Below are 19,547 nucleotides of genomic sequence, written 5' to 3'. Positions count from 1 at the left end.
TGTTTGGGTGTATATTATTGGCAAACCTTATTAGTGCAAATTGTGAAAATCCCTGCTAGGCCCTCTTTAATTCTACAGCTACACACACCAATTGTTAGGTCTGTCTGATCACGTGACCTGAGAGGCGGGAAATTCAAATTTCCTCACTATTTGTTAGATCCTTCTGATCACGTGACTTGAGAGGCGTGGAATTCAAACTTCACCATTATTTAGACTTCACTCTGAAACTCTCCTGTGTCAGAGCAACAAGTGTACTTAGTGTCTGGCTGCACCAGATCCCTGTGCACTTCTCCCTGTGAATACTGGCTGACTTTCTGTGTACTGACCCGACTTGTCTATTTAACCCTGCATCTGCTGAATCCCTAGCAACTCGCACTAGCTGACTTTCTGTGTACCGACCCGGCTACAGTTCCTGACTCCTTTCGTGTTTGTCTCCTCGTGCCTCTCTACTAGACAGCAAGGTACGTCTGGCTTCCTACTTCTTACAGTTAAACTGTTTAATATCCAGCTAGATGAGGCCTTTTACTGTGTTTCCAGAGCCGTTCACCCTACTACTATCTCTCTAATACGCCAGTGGGCTAACCTAGGCGCCGCGACCTGTGGGCCTCCGGCAGTTAAAACCATCCTGCCTTGCGGCGGTTCTTGAAGAAGACCGGGGGGTCCCTTAGACTCTGCGCCCTGGGAAGGCCAGTGCCAATACTGGTTGGTAGTTGTCTCAAGTGAGAGGTAACACCAATCCAGGTTGGCAGGCAACATTCTAAAAAGAGCTATTGACATTCATAGCAAATAGGCAGTTGGGTGCCTGTCTGTATTTTACACCCTACATTTATAGTTAAATAGAGAAAGAAGCAGCCTGCAAAGACTGTACCATAAATAGAAATGCCCAAAGCAGATTTTCTGTTTGGGTCTAGATTACACCCTACACTTATAGTGAAAGTGACAAAACAGTAGCCTGAAAAGACTGTACGTTAAATAGAAATGCGCCAGTATGGAAAGGGACTGTCTGACATTTCCATATCAATTAACTATTGAAAATAATCCTCCACCATCCTTTGCATGTTAATAGTAGGATTGGTTGGAGTTATGGGCAAGGTCACACATTTTTTGGTAAAATCTTTCAAACCAGCCCAGATGTCAAACTGTTGTGGTCTGCCACCTGCGTTATCCCTGCTTCTCTTTGGAAAGTGCAATTTGGTGCCAGAACCTCACATGCCAGAACTGCTGCCACTGGTGCTGGACTGATACAAACAACCTCATCCTCACCAACATCCTCATTAGCTATACAAATCTACCCCTCATCCTCTTCTAATTCCAAAGTGTCATCCTCAATTGGTGTATCACCGGCTACACTCCAGCTGTTCAGGCACACATCAGCAGAAATGCTGAAAGGGCCCTTCTTTATGGGTACACTATCAGAATGGTCATGATTACACATACCACTCGTAGATGGACTCTCCTCAGGGATTGGTGTCATTTCTGATTCTGAGCATACATTTTCCTCTAATGTCTCACTGTTTTCTTGCAGCTCGGCTTTCACACGTAACAGTAGTTGTGCACCACTTTTTACAAGAAGGCTCAGTAACATTTTTAGATCTCGCACTAATAGAGAAAGGCGAAGGCCTCATTCTTTCTTTGCCACTTTGTGTGTAGAATGGCATGTTGGCAATTTTTTTTTCTAGGCAGTTAACTTTTCATCAGTTACAGCTCTTTTTCTCTTCAACATGGTAAAAGGGCTTATTTTTGTGTTTTTTTCCCTGACTTAAAAAGACTATGTACTTTTACATAGGCTTTACCAGATGACATACAGGGAAGACTACCATCAGGACTGGTGCAGCAACTGCTTGCTGATCCTGCTCATATGTGGACTGCTGTGAATCCATTTTAATGAGACCCAAAACACTTGTAGTGCAAATTCAGAAAGATATAGTGCTGGTATATAATAATTTCATCTCCACAAAATAGCTTTTCTACAAGAGGGGAATATCTGACAGCCCAAACACTTGTAGTGTAAATTAGGAAAAATGCCTCCTACTACTCTCTTCCTGCTCTAATTACTCCTCCAATTACTCCTCCAATTACTTCTCCAATTACTGCGACCATCAGCTAACCCTTTTCTCTCCCTCTCTCAAATGGCGCTGGATGTCTGTGGAGGCGGATATTTATTCATTCTAAAAATCGCAAGATCCGACATAGTCACGATGACGTTTTGCTTTCTTTTGGAATCTGAATAAGCGGGAGAGTATCGGGACTCAGATTCCGGAAGTTCGGGCTGATTCGGTTCTTGGGGAACTGAGCCCGTCCATCTCTATTTAAAACCGACAGCATTATTTGTGGCCTTAAAGGGATCATTTACGGAGGCGTAGGGTCCACAATGTCTTTTAGTAATGGTTTTCAATTATAGAGGCAGCGCCTCCTAAAATGATCCCTTTAAGCCCACAAATAATGCTGTTCTTTTAAAACTTACGTCATTTAGAGCTGGCGCTCTGTTATCTGATTGCAATTCTGTCAAATCAGTATAATAAACTTTCGGCTTCACAGTGATGGGAAAGTGCCGGTCCAGTAATCCATGTCGGGGTAAGTACTATCGCGTTTTATCAGCTTTGCTTTAATGTACCACCCAATCATTTAGTGGCCCTCTCACACACACAACATTCATTTAGTATACTGGCCCCCTCTCACACACTACATTCACTTAGTGGCCCCCCCCCACACACACACACACACACACACACACACACACACACTGTACATTCATTTAGTATACTGAGACACACACACAAACAGACTACATTCCTTTAGTGGCTGACACACACTACATTCCTTTAGTGGCTGACACACACTACATTCCCTATGTAGAGATGCTCAGGCTCGGTTCCTCGGGAACCGAACACACCCAAACTTAGGGGATCCGAGTACCAAGCCGAGTCGGCTCGGTTCTTTCGCGCTTTTTCGAATCGAAATCGAGGCAAAACGTCATTGTTATGTCGTCGGATCTCACAAGTTTTGGAATTTATAAATACCGCCCTCCACGGTGAACTAGCACCATTTGAGAGAGGTTGTAATTCTGCAGTCCAATTATACTGTGTTATATAGGTAACACACAGAAAGGAGAGCTCCATTGCTAATTCTCATTGCAGAAAAATTCAAATACGAGTGCTGTGAGGGTTGGTGTAATTTTGCAGTTCAATTCTGTTGTGTTATATAGGTAACACACAAAAAAGAGAACTGCGTTGGTAATACTCATTGCAGAAAAATACAAATACTAGTCCTTGCAGGCTTTTCTTCTGAGTTTGCACCAAAAAGTGTACGGTGTTATTTACGCCCAAAGAGAAGAGACCCATTGCTTCATTGCTAAGAGTCATTGCTGAAATACAAATAGGAGGGCTAGCAGGCTTGTCTTCTGAATCTGCAGGCAAATTCTACTGTGTTATATAGGTAACACACAAAGAGGAGTGCTCCATTGCCAATAGTCCTTGCTGAAGTACAACTAGGAGGGCTAGCAGGCTTGTCTTCTAAATTTGCAGGCAGATTCTACTGTGTTACATAGGTAACACACAAAGAGGAGAGCTCCATTGCAGAAAAAGAAATTATAGTGCTGGCTGTCTTGGTCTAAATCTACAGTTACATTCTACTGTGCCATAGCTCATACAGAAACAGGAGGGGTGACATTGTTGTTGTCACTCTCCAGTCTCAGTCATGATGATACTAATCCCTCTACCTCATGTGCTAAAGCCTATGTTTAAGTGCATAGTGGTTTTAAGTCAAGGAAACAAAAATTTAAATAAAAAGCTTGTACCTTTTAAAGAAAAAAAAAACTCTCTAAAAAAGGTGAAAGTTTACTGTAGAAAAACATAAAATTGCCAAGTTGCCATTCTACCCAAAATATTACCAGGCATACCAGCATCATATAGCTCCCTTCTCTTAGCTAGATTTCAGCATCTGCTATCTACACTGTTATCATATTCACCAACATCATTGTGTACATCTTCCTCAAACAATATTAATTCATCCCCGCTGGAATCCACCATCATAGAAGTCTGTGCATTTTGATGTAATTGCCAATAATGGCCTTTCTCATGGAATTTGTAGTTCATTTTATGGCAGAACTGTCACGATTTTGTCACTGCTGATGATCCTGCTGGTGAAGGCGAATCACCAACCCAGTGGGCTGTCACAGTCATATAATCTTTATTTTGCCCAGTTCCGCTTGTCCACATATCTGTGGTTAAGTGTACAGTGGGTAAAATGGCATTTCTACCTCAATAATTACATTTTTACAAACCTTCTGGTAGAGGTGAGGAATAGCTTTTCTATTAAAATGGTGTCATGGTGAAATTTGGTAACAGGGACTCAAGACCTCAAGAAATTATCTAACACCAGCTGCATTAATAGTGGATATTGGACACTGATCTAATACTAGTATAGTCACCATGACATCTGTGATCTACTTTGCGACTGGGTGACAGCTTTCTTACTTTCTTCCTCTTGCAAAGGATTGTTTAACAGTCAATTGTTGTAAACTACTAGTAGTCTTCTGGGTTGAAGATCCACCCCCAGCAGCAGCAGCGGGACTAACGCTCAATAATTCTTCAGAGGAATCATAGTTAGTGGAGGAGTCATCTAGCCATAGCAACTTGGATGCAGGCCTAACTCCCATCACTTGTGAGGATATTGATGATGAAGGTGTTGGGGGTTTGTTTGCAGGTGCTGGGATCTAGATAAGAGAAGTGAGGCAGCTGATGCTGGACTGTTTGTTGTTATTTTTTTAACATACATTTCTGATTTTCCCAACAGCTTTCCATGAACTCGCTTCAAATGCCTTAACATGGATGAGGATCTTAGATGGTTAAGGTCCCTTCCTCTACTGAGTGTGGCTTTACAAATGCTACAAATGGCTAGACAACTGTTGTCAGGATTTGTGTAAAAATAATTGCACACATAAGAGGTGGATTTTTGGTCTTATGCCCAGACATGACAAGGTCCTTTTTCTTATTACTGGCAAGAACTGTTGCAATCTTTGTTTAAAAGTGTATGAAAGTAATATAGTGACCTGTGAGGTGGTCAAAATTGACTGCAAATGACTTGAAATTAATGTTATTTAGGTTAATAATAATGTAGGATCAAAACTAGAACCAAATTATTTGATTTTAGCATATTTTAGCAATTTTTCTAAAAATAATACAGATTCAAAACCAAAACCAAAACACACGAGGGCGGTTTTGCCAAATCCAAAACCAAAACACGAAGCTAATCCAGATCCAAAACTAAAACCAAAACCACTTCACGGGGGTCAGTGAGCATCTCTAGTTCTATGTGGATGAAGAGTCTCTCCCTGTCTTTTTTCAAAGACATCCAACAATCCTTAAATTCATGATATAAATATGGAATACTTATGTCTTTGGAAAAAATATATTGGCACTAAAAATTTAATTCACAGAAGGAAGACAATGGTCGGTGCAGAATTCGGAAAAAAAACATCAATTCTTTCTTATTCCAATCAATAACAGGATTGAGTGATGATAACCATGTCATACCCAATACTACATCTAATGTTAAATATTCTTCATATGTTTGTGAAATGTTTACTGATAGTAGAATGGATTCCTTATCAAAGTGTCCAGAAATGAAGGGTGATCCATTAATAGTCTCTAATGGAATTGAAGTTTCTTTTGAATTGGTATGTTTTGACTCTTTATGAATCTGTAATCAATACAATGACCCATGGATCCTGATTCGATTAAGGCATAGGTGAAAACTAAAAGCCCATTAAAGTTAAGACAAGTGAACAATGATAGATAGCATCATGGAACTTTATTGAACGCATTTAATTAGTTGATCCAAAGAGATTTACAAATTTGATGACCTCTGAGCCCCCCTCCCCCTTTACACACACACACAGCAATGAGGTCCTGACTTTAACTGATTTACTACAATTCTAATTTTTTAATGGATAATCCACACAAAAATAGAAGAACTAGCACAGTATAAGCATAGGCTTTAATTCTCTATTACGAGTTCTTTCTTGATTTGACAAAGGTCCTTGAATGGTTCCTATTCCTACTTGCACAGATTCTGGTTCTTTTTCACAAACAAGTAAGTAATCTACCAAACTCTGGCTAAACCATTCAATCACGTCTCTGTCTTTCTCTAGTCCTTTCTCTCAAACTATTGTCAATGACGAAACATCTAGCTAATTCATCACACCAAACCAATTCCTCTTTAATAGATTCATTTAGTCCTTTCCTGAATTGAAGTTTTTTTAGTGGTCGTGTTCCAGCCAGTGTCATCCATCCACTGCCAGAACTCCAGGGCATATTCCAGTACAGGGCGACAGCCTTGGTGAAGATTGGCTAAAGTTGCTTCTACAGTGGCTGCCTTATGCTAAAATATGCAAAAATTTTCCTAAAGCTCTGAAGAAAAGTGGTCAAAGAATTTATTATCGGATCCTGTCTTTCTAAATAGGGAGTGACCCAGTTTAAAGCTTGTGCCTTTAATAGTGATAGGATTAAGCCAACCTTGAGAGGCTCAGTACTGTAAGTACAGGTACACTTCTGAACACTTGTTAGCATTGTGCCATAAATGGGCGGTGTAGTTATCATTCTCCTTAGATCTTTGCAGGCAATTTAATTTTTTATTCCAGTTCTGTGGATGTGGAAGATTTTGTGACAGTGCTAGTACTTTGAAGTCCTTCTAGACATGTGAAACATGATTTTGTAAATCTTGAATGGCCTGTGCCAATGTGCATTCATTAATGTTAGAAGATACCCCAGCAGAATCCATCTTATTTTTTTGGCCAGGTTATTTTGTTACAGTCTCTCTGTATAATCAATTCAAAAGATTTTTGAATTTCAATGGTGGAAGGCAATATGCTTAGATCTGGATTACTATTTATATTTATATAAACAGTGTATAAATAGAGATTCCTAAAATAAATAGAATGATGATATCCCAGCTGACCAATTAGTATCAGTGTGCAGTGGGCTAATATGTCCAGCAATAATGCATAGGGAATATAAGATTAGCCCATTTAGAAATGATACACAGTAAGTATTTAAAAGGAACAGCCTATATTGATAAACAGTTGCTTAGCACATTTAGCAATGACGCAGAGAGTACCCAAAACTATCATTTTATATTGGTATGCAGGTAATTAACAGCTTTAGAAATTATGCACAGTGAGTATCCAAAGGTAACAGTCTATATTGATAAAGCAGGTAATTAGCATATAAGCCATGTTGCATGGGGAGTATCCAAAATTAATATTCTTTATCGGTATGCAGGTAATTAGCACATTTAGCAATGATGCACAGTGAGTATCCAAAAGTAAAAATGGTAACTTAAAGGAAAGAAACAAAATACTTATCCACAACAGGAAGCCTTGAGAACAGGTCCAGGGTCTGGGTCCAGAAAACATGAAATAATCAGCCCACAAGTAATACCGCTTTCATACTGCCGCCCCGGCTATATCCCGGGTTTTTCAAGCCGGGTTTTTGCCGGGGCTCGGAGCCTCCCAGCTCAAAAACACCATTCATACTGCACCTAGGACCCGGGAATTTCCCGGGTTGACCCCATTCGTACTGCACAAGTCTGTGCCCTGGCAATTTGTGGGAGTCTTCACCAGAGCAGTTTTCATTGGCTGAAAAATGGTGATACACAATATAATAATACAATAATACAATAATGAATAAAGGATACCTCCAATTGGCTTATATATTTAGTCGTACTAGTCTAGGAGGGCTTTCTGAAAGGCATAAAGAGACTGGGAAACATATATTTAAGGGAAGGTTGTAGGAGCTTTTAAAACTAGGCATTGCATATTTCAATGATTACCCCAAAAGACTAGACTTCTAGATGGAAAATTAATGGCCTCTTTTTGGCAAGCATAAAATGAATGAGAAATGCCTAATTCCAAATCCTCCAGAGACAGGCAGACAGCCAATCAGCTTGTTTTCTGTGCAACCCGGGTTGAAAAACCCGGGTTGCACCATTCATAGTGCAGGCAACCCGGATCCGACCCGGGAATTACCCCTCGATAAATCCCGGGTTGAAGACCCGGGTTTTTAGACCCGAGTTTTTTGACTTGTACTATTCATACTGCACCAAGACCCGGGTCGTTTGAGCTCACCCCGGCAAAAACCCGGGATTTTGGTGCAGTATGAATGGGGTATAAAACTGGTAAGTGATTTGAATAACCTGGCAATGCAATATCAGCCCTACTAGGTTTTTGAAAGCCAGGTACAGGTGCACATTGTTAACCTCTACAGAATGCAGCAGAAAGGTTAACTAATGCACTGCTAAGACAGCAGGAAACACAGAGACAGCGACCCCCTGTGGTGGAAATATATGCTAGTGCACTGACCAAGTCCATAGTCAAAAGAGAACATAACTTCAAGTCCTGACAAAGACCCTACAGATTTTCCCTTCTCTCACATTAAATGGACATTCAAACTGCTTTTCTTTTGTCTTTCATATTATATTTCAGAGCTGAATTCTATCTAAATTCCAACTTTTTCCAAATTCTTAACTGTTAATTATATAGGACAGCTATGTTCCTGAAACCTCACAAAAAATATAGGTGATTGTTCATCAAACATCTCTATACTCTCACAATTTCTCCTTTTCATAAACTGTTAAGTGCAGATATTATCCATTTTCTATGATGACAACTCAATTCAAATTAGAGATGGGCGGGTCCGGTTCTCCGAGAACCGAACCCACCCGAACTTTGGGTATCCGAGTACCGAGCTGAGCAGCTCGGTACTCTCCCGCCCATTCCGAATCCAAATCGAGGCCGAACGTCATTGTGACGTCGTCGGATCTCGGGACTCGGTTCTCGCGATACTTCAACTTTATAAATACACGCCTCCACAGCAATCCATCGCCATTTGACAGAGGGAGAGAGCAGGGTGTAGTCATAGGCTAATTAGAGCAGGGACAGAGAATACCATATTGTTCTTGCAATTGCTCTAACCAAAATCGCTAGTGCAGAGAGGAGGATAGAGGTTTATTATTTTTTCTTCATATTTGGCACTCCCCAGCGCTTTTGGGGTGTCCCCCATAATTGTGCATTAATATTTCTGGCTGTCAAAAGTCATATCTGTCAGCAGTATCTACTAAATAATTTGTAGCACACCTCAGTGTTTTTGGGGTGTCCTCCCTAATTGTGCATTAATATTTCTGGCTGTCAAAAGTCATATCTGTCAGCAGTATCTACTCAATAATTTTTAGCACTCCTCAGTGTTTTTGGGGTGTCCTCCCTAATTGTGCATTAATATTTCTGGCTGTCAAAAGTCATATCTGTCAGCAGTATCTACTCAATAATTTTTAGCACTCCTCAGTGTTTTTGGGGTGTCCTCCCTAATTGTGCATTAATATTTCTGGCTGTCAAAAGTCATATCTGTCAGCAGTATCTACTCAATAATTTTTAGCACTCCTCAGTGTTTTTGGGGTGTCCTCCCTAATTGTGCATTAATATTTCTGGCTGTCAAAAGTCATATCTGTCAGCAGTATCTACTCAATAATTTTTAGCACTCCTCAGTGTTTTTGGGGTGTCCTCCCTAATTGTGCATTAATATTTCTGGCTGTCAAAAGTCATATCTGTCAGCAGTATCTACTCAATAATTTTTAGCACTCCTCAGTGTTTTTGGGGTGTCCTCCCTAATTGTGCATTAATATTTCTGGCTGTCAAAAGTCATATCTGTCAGCAGTATCTACTCAATAATTTTTAGCACTCCTCAGTGTTTTTGGGGTGTCCTCCCTAATTGTGCATTAATATTTCTGGCTGTCAAAAGTCATATCTGTCAGCAGTATCTACTCAATAATTTTTAGCACTCCTCAGTGTTTTTGGGGTGTCCTCCCTAATTGTGCATTAATATTTCTGGCTGTCAAAAGTCATATCTGTCAGCAGTATCTACTCAATAATTTTTAGCACTCCCCAGTGGTTTGCGCTCAGAATGGATTCAAAGCAGTCCACATATGATCTAAATGAGCAACCAGGTTCTGTCACCAGTCCTGATGTTAGTGTTCCCAGTACGTCATCTGGCCAAGGCGATGTCAAACAACAGAGTGTTTTCAAATTAGTGCAAAAAACAAAAACCAAAAAAAAATTTACTGTATTGAAGCGAAAAAGAAGTGTAACTGAGCAAAAGTTAAGTGACGATAAAAAAAAAATTGCAAGCATGCCATTCTACACACGCAGTGGCAAAGAGAGAATGAGGCCTTCACCTTTGGCTATTAGTGGCAGATCCCAAAAAGTTACCCAGGCTACAATTGGTGCACAACTACTGTTACGCGTCAAAGCTGAGCTGCAAGATACCAGTGAGGCATTACAGGAGAATATTTGCTCTGATTCACAAATGACAACAATCCCTGTGGAGAGTCCATCCAACAGTGGGATGTCTAATCGTGAGCATTCTGCTGATGTGTGCCTTAATAGCCCGAGTGTAGCCGGTGATACCCAAATTGAGGATGCCACTTTGGAATTAGAAGAGGATGAGGGGGAGATTTGTGTAGGCGACGAGGGCGCTAATGAGGATGTTGATGAGGATGAGGTTGTTTGTGTAAGTCCTGCACCAGTGGCAGCAGTTCTGGCACGTGACAAGAAAAAGGCCATTGTCATGCCTGGGCATAAAACAAAAAAATCCACTTCTTATGTGTGGAATTATTTCTACCCAAATCCAGACAACAATTGTATAGCCATTTGTAGTGTATGTGAAGCCACAGTCAGTCGAGGGAGGGACCTTAACCATCTTGGAACCTCGTCTATGTTACGCCATTTAACGAGAGTTCATGGCAAAGTGTTGGGAAAAGCTGAAAGTTCTTCCCAAAAGAATACAAGCACTCCCTCATCAGCTAAGACCCTCCGCTCACCGACATACCGACGGCTACAAAATACACCCACCACACCATCCTCATCAATATCCTCAGTAGCGCTCGGAGTTAGCCCGGCATCCCACTTAAGGCTGGATGACTCCGGCACTATTATTGATTCCTCTGAAGAAAGCGTTAGTCCTGCTGCTGCTGTTGCTGCTGCTGGGGGTGAATCGTCATCCCAGAGGCAGGTGAATAAAATGAGCAGTCCTACATTTCAGCAATTAACTGTGAAACAATCATTTGCGAGGGGAAGCAAATATGACAGCAGTCACCCAGTCGCCAAGCGAATCACAGACGCCATGGCTGCAATGTTAGTGTTAGATCTGCGTCCAATCTCCACAATAAACGCAGCTGGTTTTTCACAGTTAATTGAGGTTTTGTGTCCGCGTTACAGAATTCCATCGCGACACCATTTCTCCCGTAAAGCTATTCCACAACTATACCAAAAAGTGTGTAAAAATGTAGAGATTGCGCTGAAAAATGCCATTCTGCCCACTGTTCACTTAACCACAGATATGTGGACAAGTGGAAGTGGCCAAACCAAAGACTATATGACTGTGACAGCCCACTGGGTTGGTCATTCACCTTCACCAGCAGGAACAGCAGCAGCATGTACACCACTACGTAACATTTGTCACAGGCAGGCCACTCTTTGTATCACCGGCTTCACTAACAGGCATACGGCTGACAATTTGTTACGCAAACTGAGAGATGTGATTGATGCATGGCTTATACCACTCGGACTCTCCCCAGGGTATGTCATTTCAGATAACGCCAACAATATAGTGCGAGCATTACAGCTGGGTGATTTCCAACATATTCCCTGTTTTGCTCACACCATCAACTTGGTGGTGCAGAGCTTCCTACGAAATAACCGTGAGGTGCAGGAGATGCTTTCGGTGGCCCGTAAAATTTCAGGCCATTTCAGGCATTCAGCCACAGCATGTAGGAGATTACAGCAGCTCCAAGAGCAGTTTAACTTGCCCTGCCACCAACTTAAGCAAGAGGTGGTAACTCGGTGGAATTCCACCCTGTACATGCTTCAGAGGATGGAGGAACAGCGCAAAGCCATCCAAGCATATTGCACAAGTCATGACATTGGGAAAGGAGGGGGGATGTATTTCACTCTTGCACAGTGGGGAATCCTTTCAGTGCTGTGCAAGGTGCTGAAACCATTTGAAGTTGTGACATGTGAGGTCAGTGCAGACTCTGCTAGTTTGAGCCAAGTCATTCCTTTAATTAGACTATTGGAAAAGCAGCTTGAGAAAATGAAGGAGGAGCTGAAAGCAAGCAATTCAGCAAAGTATGTTGGCCTTGTCGATCAAGTACTTAATTCGCTTCACAATGATCCTCGAGTTATTAAGATCTTGAACTCGGATCAGTACGTTTTGGCCACTGTGCTTGATCCAAGGTTTAAAACCTACATTGAGTCTTTACTTGTAAATGAGCGAGATGTGAACTTTTGCAAGGAGCTATTGCTCAGCAAGTTGGCCGCTGAACTGGGCCTCGGCTTGACGACGTGTCCTCCTTCACTTTCTCAAGCTGTTGCTCGTAAAAAATTAAATTTCCAAAAAAGAAGCAGGGAAGACACAGGGGGCAGACGAGAACAATTTAACATCTGGGCTGGTTTGAAGGATTTTTCAAAAAAATGTGTCACTTTGCCCATAACTCCATCCAATATGAGTATAAACATGCAAAGGATGGTGGAGGATTACTTTCAAGAGGTAGTTGATATGGAAATGTCAGACAGTCCCTTTCCTTACTGGGAAGAAAAGCAGGCCATTTGGAAACCCATGTACAAACTTGCTTTGCAATACCTAAGCTGCCCACCCTCCAGTGTGTACTCTGAACGAGTGTTCAGCACAGCAGGGAACTTAGTCAGTGATCGCCGTAGAAGGTTACTTCCCAAAAATGTGGAGAAAATGATGTTTATAAAAATGAACTACATCTTCCACGAGGAAGGCCTTCACCATCCAAGACATCCAAGCACTGACTGTTCTCTAATGGCGGATTCAAGCGGCGATGAATTGATAGTCTGTGATGATGACGTACACACTGATGAGGGTGAGGATGAAGCTGAAGATGATGCCGATAACATCTTTTTAAAACTTTCTATGTAAGTGTAGGGTGCAATCTACCCCCAAAGAGGAAAGGGACTTGTGGCATTTCCATATCACATACCATCTTGAAAGGCTGCTGTTAGGGCAATTTATCCTTAAGGGTAGGGTGTCATAGACAGAGTGACCCTAAACTGGCTTTGTCCATTTTTCATAATATTGTACAGTCTATAATGGCTGAATTTTTTAGTATTTTATACAAGTGGAGGGGGGCCTAGAGAGACAGAAACCAAACTGGCTTTCTCCATGTCAATTAATATTGTACAGTCTATAATGGCTGAATTTTTTGGTATTTTATACAAGTGGAGGGGGGCCTAGAGAGACAGAGTGACCCCAAACTGTCTTTCTCCATGTCAATTAATATTGTACAGTCTATAATGGCTGAATTTTTTAGTATTTTATACAAGTGGAGGGGGGCCTAGAGAGACAGAAACCAAACTGGCTTTCTCCATGTCAATTAATATTGTACAGTCTATAATGGCTGAATTTTTTGGTATTTTATACAAGTGGAGGGGGGCCTAGAGAGACAGAGTGACCCCAAACTGTCTTTCTCCATGTCAATTAATATTGTACAGTCTATAATGGCTGAATTTTTTAGTATTTTATACAAGTGGAGGGGGGCCTAGAGAGACAGAAACCAAACTGGCTTTCTCCATGTCAATTAATATTGTACAGTCTATAATGGCTGAATATTTTGGTATTTTATACAAGTGGAGGGGGGCCTTGAGAGACAGAAACCAAACTGGCTTTTTCCATTTCTTTACATATTTAACTATAAGTGTAGGGTGTAATATACATTCAAAGACGATGGCTGCATTGCCAATATGCATAGATGGAGAGGAAGACAATCTGTTTTGTGTGTAGAATAGGCCTACCAACGAAGAATTAAACTGTTTTTTTGGATGATTTATTACCTCAACAATTAGATTACTTGTCTCTAAAACAGTTGGAGCACTAAATTGGGTTAATTTAGGCCCAAAAACATGGATTTTCCCAAAAAATAGCAAAACAAAACCAAACAAAACCAAAACCAAAACCAAAACACGCAATGGCGGTTTTGCAAAACCAAAACCAAAACCAAAACACGACGGTAATCCAGATCCAAAACCGAATCCAAAACCAAAACACGGGGGTCAGTGACCATCTCTAATTCAAATAGCTATTGCTATCCACTCTAATGTGAGTATAAGTGTCAATTATACCTCTTGTATTAAAGTCCTATGTACCCAGAACTAAATCAAGAAATTCAATTTTACCATTGGCCAATTTTGATGTAAACTAAATCATAAGTCATTCTCAACAACCTCTAATACAAATTTCTGGTACTTAGCCTCTGTTTACTTTTCTACCTGTTGTAAAGAACAAACTTCTAAGGAGACAGGATTGAATATCTTGTTATTCATTGACAATGCAAACTGTGGGACTTATTGGACAGTGGGTGATCTGTACACTGTAGGCTTCTAGTGTATATATGCACAATGTTATTAAAATGTATTCTAGGGTGGTAGAACTACATACAACTAATATTCTGTTTGAAGGAGAAAGAGGAAAAACCCATCCAAATGTTTAACCAGTCGGACCCTAGGACTTTGAGGTTGTTATACGCATGAGGTTTTCATACGTCATTATAAGTAAATTAGAAATTACATTATTACTTTTTCTTCTATTTTTCGTTATATATTAATCTAGTAATGGTACTTGCGCATTAGGTGGGATATACTAAATAACAAGGTTGTGGTCCTAAGTATCCGGTATTAATACTGACATATTTTGCTATAATAAGTGTTACATTTTCTATGCTACAATTTTTTCCTTGTAAGAAATGAAATATTAAAAAATATAAGATCATGATAGAAAATAATTGAGCATCTTTTTATATATCTTTCACAAATTATGAGCTGAAATTTCTACCAGTTGTTAACTCTCTATTATATAGCTGGAATTTTAAACATGTAGGATTTAAATGATTCTTGTAATCTGAATTTATGAAGCCTTATTTTAAATGGTGGAACATAATTGTAGTACGCATGTTAGGATCACCTCTCTGTAACTGAGTCCCTTGATCTGCTATATGACAAGGATGAGAAGGAGAGTCTTACTGGAACAATTTATATTTGAGATGGAAATAGTATTAGTATATAATTTACTGTATATAATGAGGATTTAAATTAGGTAGGATTTAAATGTTTTAGGAACCAACGTTGATTTTTTTAAGACATGAGTTAGTTTAAATGCAGGTGAGGTGGATGAGCAGTGCTCAGATTATTGGATGGGTATACTTAAGAAAGCTTTAATGCAAAAGATAGGAGCTTTTAAAACATGTACAATTGTTAGACGAAACACGTCAGAAAATCTATAGTGACCACACCCTTATCATCTAAAGAACATGGGCTGAGTCATTAAGGAGAGCAAAGAAAAAAAAAGGAGTAACTTTGCATCTTGGTAAAACCATATTGCATTGGAGAGGGGAGGGAAATTAAAAATGTGGGGACAGATTTAAAGTTGGGGTAGGACATGTTCTAGATCAACTTCAAATTTCAGTGTAAAAATAAAGTTATCAAGTATTTATGTGCTGCATGACAAAATAAAGCCAGTATTTTCTTTATGTGCAAAATAATAAACTAATTTGCACCACTTGCATTGTAACATCAAATTTACTCCTTTTTTTGCCTTGCTCTCCCTAATGAATCTGACCCTATATATATATATATATATATATATATATATATATATATATATATATTGATAACCACTCCGGACTACTTCAGCAGCTGTTTGTGAAGTGTTACTCTTAGTCGGACTGTCATTAACAATGGTGGGGATTGAGCACTCTTAATGAGATTAGTCTTGTGGTGTAGAGTCCCTGTGAGATTTGTTAGTATCAGGATTTATCTACACTGGTTTCCTGAAAAATTGACTGAAATTGCTGTAGTAGTTGTTTTCAGCGGAAGATATAGCGGACTTGGATCACATTAATTATAGTGTGGGGACTGATTTCTCCTAATTATATGTAAGATCTATGGTGTAGAGTCCCTGAGAGACTTTTTAACTTTTTATTATATGCAATTTATCAGTTTTGTTTGCTGCAAGTCTTTAGAGGTGCTTAAATGGGTCTGAACACAAGTTTGTACTGGATATATCTATGTTGTATCACTGAATTAGTCTTTAATAACGTTTGAAGATAATAATGTTTTTTATGTCACTTCTCTATCTTTTATCTGCCATATCTGAAATTATAGGGGCTATTTTTATTCTGAGTAGAACACCAGTAGGTTACTTAATAGGTCTGTTCTACCTTGTTCATTATGTCTAAGTGTTTGCACTGAAGTAAATTTGTACCAATGTACGTAGACCCCCTGTGCTTTATTTTCAGAGTAAAATGAATTATAAGCTCTGATAAACAATAAGGCAGAGCAGTCCTCCATCTTTTAGAGGTGACAGATGATTTTGGGGCAAGGAGGAGGGGAGAGAGTAGTGAAACTTACTGTATGATTATGATTAATTTAATTTCCATAGATGTGTAACCATGTTACACCACAACTTTTCTTCTGGGTATGCCCCCATCTCCCTGGCAAATAAAAAATTGGAATTGGGCCCTCTGTCCATCCCGTTTGCCTTAATGTATAGACCCTTTTATTTTGACTCTTCAAAGAAACCATCATCCTTATCTCCTATATAGCATAAATGTGGGTGTTAGTCTACTAGGTTTTCCACTGTTATCTTAAATGAGAGGCCTATGGATATTATAAAGCAATATTTCTAAGTTAGTCAGTGATGTCACTGGTTTATAGTGAATTGATTGGTTGCATTCTAATAATATTGGTCCACTGTGTGTATGTTACAAGCAGAGTTTTGCAAGTTGATTTTCCAAAAAAACCATTTACCAAATATTTTACGTAACTTGGACAATCAGGCCAATCATAGTGCATGGAACGTAAATAAGCTAATCAGAAAATACTAACAAGTGTCACATGTCTCAAACTTTAGAAAAGCATTTTGCAACCCCCTGGTACTCTTTCTTCCTGGATTGTTCTAGGGAAACATCTGTGAATGATTGTGATTGTGACTTGTGACGTAAGCTGTGCCTTACAAGTGACCTGTCCTCTGACTATTCTAATCTTCATCTTTCCTTCTTTTCTGTGCATGTTTCATATATAACAGCAGTTTTTCTTCACTTTACACCACACTATATTAGCCCTATATTTACACTCTACAGGAGTCTAACAGATATGGGTAGGGTTTTATCATTGTACAAATTGCCCATGTCTTATTTCCCCCACCCCCTTTTATTTCTTTTAATATGGTAAAAAAAAAAATCAAAAATCCATTGTTTCTGTTCTGGCCAATACGTTGGTGATCAAATATCTAGACAATACATTATCAGATATTTCTTCCCTCCTGTCTCCTTACCCGTTCTTCTGCTCCGTGTCTATTGCATCTGCCTGCCTGGAGTTTCTGAAGTATTGGTACTTTTGTTTATTGTTCTGTACTGTTATACCCTGTATAGTCTACTGTTTGTACTATGTGCGGCGCTGCGGAAACCTTGTGGTGCCTAACAAGTAAATGATAATAATAATAATAATATCAACTCATCTGGTGTACTTTTTACAACACAATTTCTGGTGCATTTCTTTTATGTTCTTTCTGTTAGCATTGTTAACAATTCAAGGGGGGTATTCAATTGTTAGCGTTAACGCTAACAATTGAGCGCTCGAAAAATCTTACCGTTAATACGGGAATTACTCGCGGAATTTCAGCTCGCAGCTCCCTGAGCTGCGAGCTGAAATTCAGCCCGCTGGCAGCGAGTAAATACCGTATTAACTGTTTACGCGCGTCAAATTACCGTATAATATGAAGTTTTTTACGAGCACTCGTTTTTTTGTGTTTTAGCGCGTTAAAACTAACAATTGAATACCCCCCTTAGTCTTCAAATTGTCAGGCAATTATTAGGCAATATACTGTCATATTGGTATATTTTTTTAAAAAATAAATAAAAAAATTGTTCACTTATCATTAGTGCCAGTTGCTATTTAAATTTATAAATACCCATGCAATATAGTGTCACCTCAGTGGTGTCTTTCTGCTCACACAGACTGGTTGGATTAATGTATCAGAAGTGCAATTTTCTATTTAAGTGCACAATACTCAGGTAATACATTGCCATCTCAACTGGTGCACTTTTTAGAACACATTGATTTCTGCACTTATAACTATCGCTGGTCAGTCTCCCCTGTGGCTCACCAGGTGTTGTGAAACTATAAGTTCCAGCATACATTGCCAGCTATTGAATGGCTGTCTACTGGCAAAGCATGTTGAGGCTTGTAGTACCCAACAGCTGGAGAGCCACAAGTAGGCCAGGTCTGCTCTAATTGAAGTACTTCTTTTATTGGGAGGCCACAATATATATTGTATTTATTTAATTGAAGCAAAGAAAAATACCACCAATGCCCGTGTTAACAATTCAGAAGATAATTTGACTTCTATCACATTTTTTCACATTGTGACACATTCTTTATTCAGTCACACCTTAGTGGGCTTTAAGGACAATATGTCAGCTCCTAATAGCCACAGGCAAGGTAGCAGGGACCATTTGCCCCCTGCACCAATGTCCCTGTGGATGGTAAGACACTGTGAGAGACAGTGTTGGCCTATAATATGTAGAATTGTGTGTGCTGTAGCACAGGAAGCACATGCACTCTTCAGCCACCATCTTACCAAACAGGGAACACAGGAGCAATGGGGCAGGAGCTACGATTCTATCAACCTGAACCAGGATCTATGAATAGTCGGCCATGTAAACTTGTACCCTATGCAAGGAGACACTGGAACTATTCCCTGCAATACGGACCTTCACTTGAAAAGGTTGTATGCTATCATCTGCAACCGAGCAACATTTTCTACCTATATATGGAAAGTATATTGTGGACCCTGTTGCTGAGTTTCTGGGTTCTCATTTGAGTGTACAGTTCCTGTGATTTGACACAATCCTGTAAACTACCATAATAAATTGTATTGGTTTGTGCCATCTTTACTCAGCCTGTTATCGAGAACCAGGGAGGCACACGGTTTGCACGTGAGGTGTGACAGAGATGCCTCACAATGCATTAGCGCACAAAACAAAAGGCATTATCGATTAGAAAGTCTGTTGGGAAAAGCCGCAGTGTTGTAGTATAGAGGGACTGCAGTGAACAGCTACAAAGAGGTAACCAGTGGTGAGAGCAGGTCAAAACCCCCACCATAAAGAGTGCGTAGGTCCAGAAGCCTGGAGACAGAGTGCAAGGTGGGGAGACTAGCCCACTGAAGACAAGTAGGAATTGCACTCTGAAAAATTAGAAGAATTTGAAGAAATGGCCAAAGAACAGGAAGAAATGGCCATGGCTCCAGCAGGAAGATTAGTAGTCTCTACGGAGGATCATTGCTGGGCTTGGAGTATTCAGGGCAGCTGCTGCTACCAGTCCCCAATGTGTCCTCATACCCCTGGTAAACTTTCCTGTAAATTTCTGAAATGGTCATTGGATATAAGCAAGCAAGCAGGAGAAAATGACAACTCTGTATGAT

Source organism: Mixophyes fleayi, chromosome 3 (genome assembly GCF_038048845.1).
Source record: "Mixophyes fleayi isolate aMixFle1 chromosome 3, aMixFle1.hap1, whole genome shotgun sequence".
Taxonomy (NCBI): Eukaryota; Metazoa; Chordata; class Amphibia; order Anura; family Limnodynastidae; genus Mixophyes; species Mixophyes fleayi.
The sequence above is the reverse complement of the archived record's forward strand: the minus strand, read 5'-3'. Positions refer to the sequence as shown.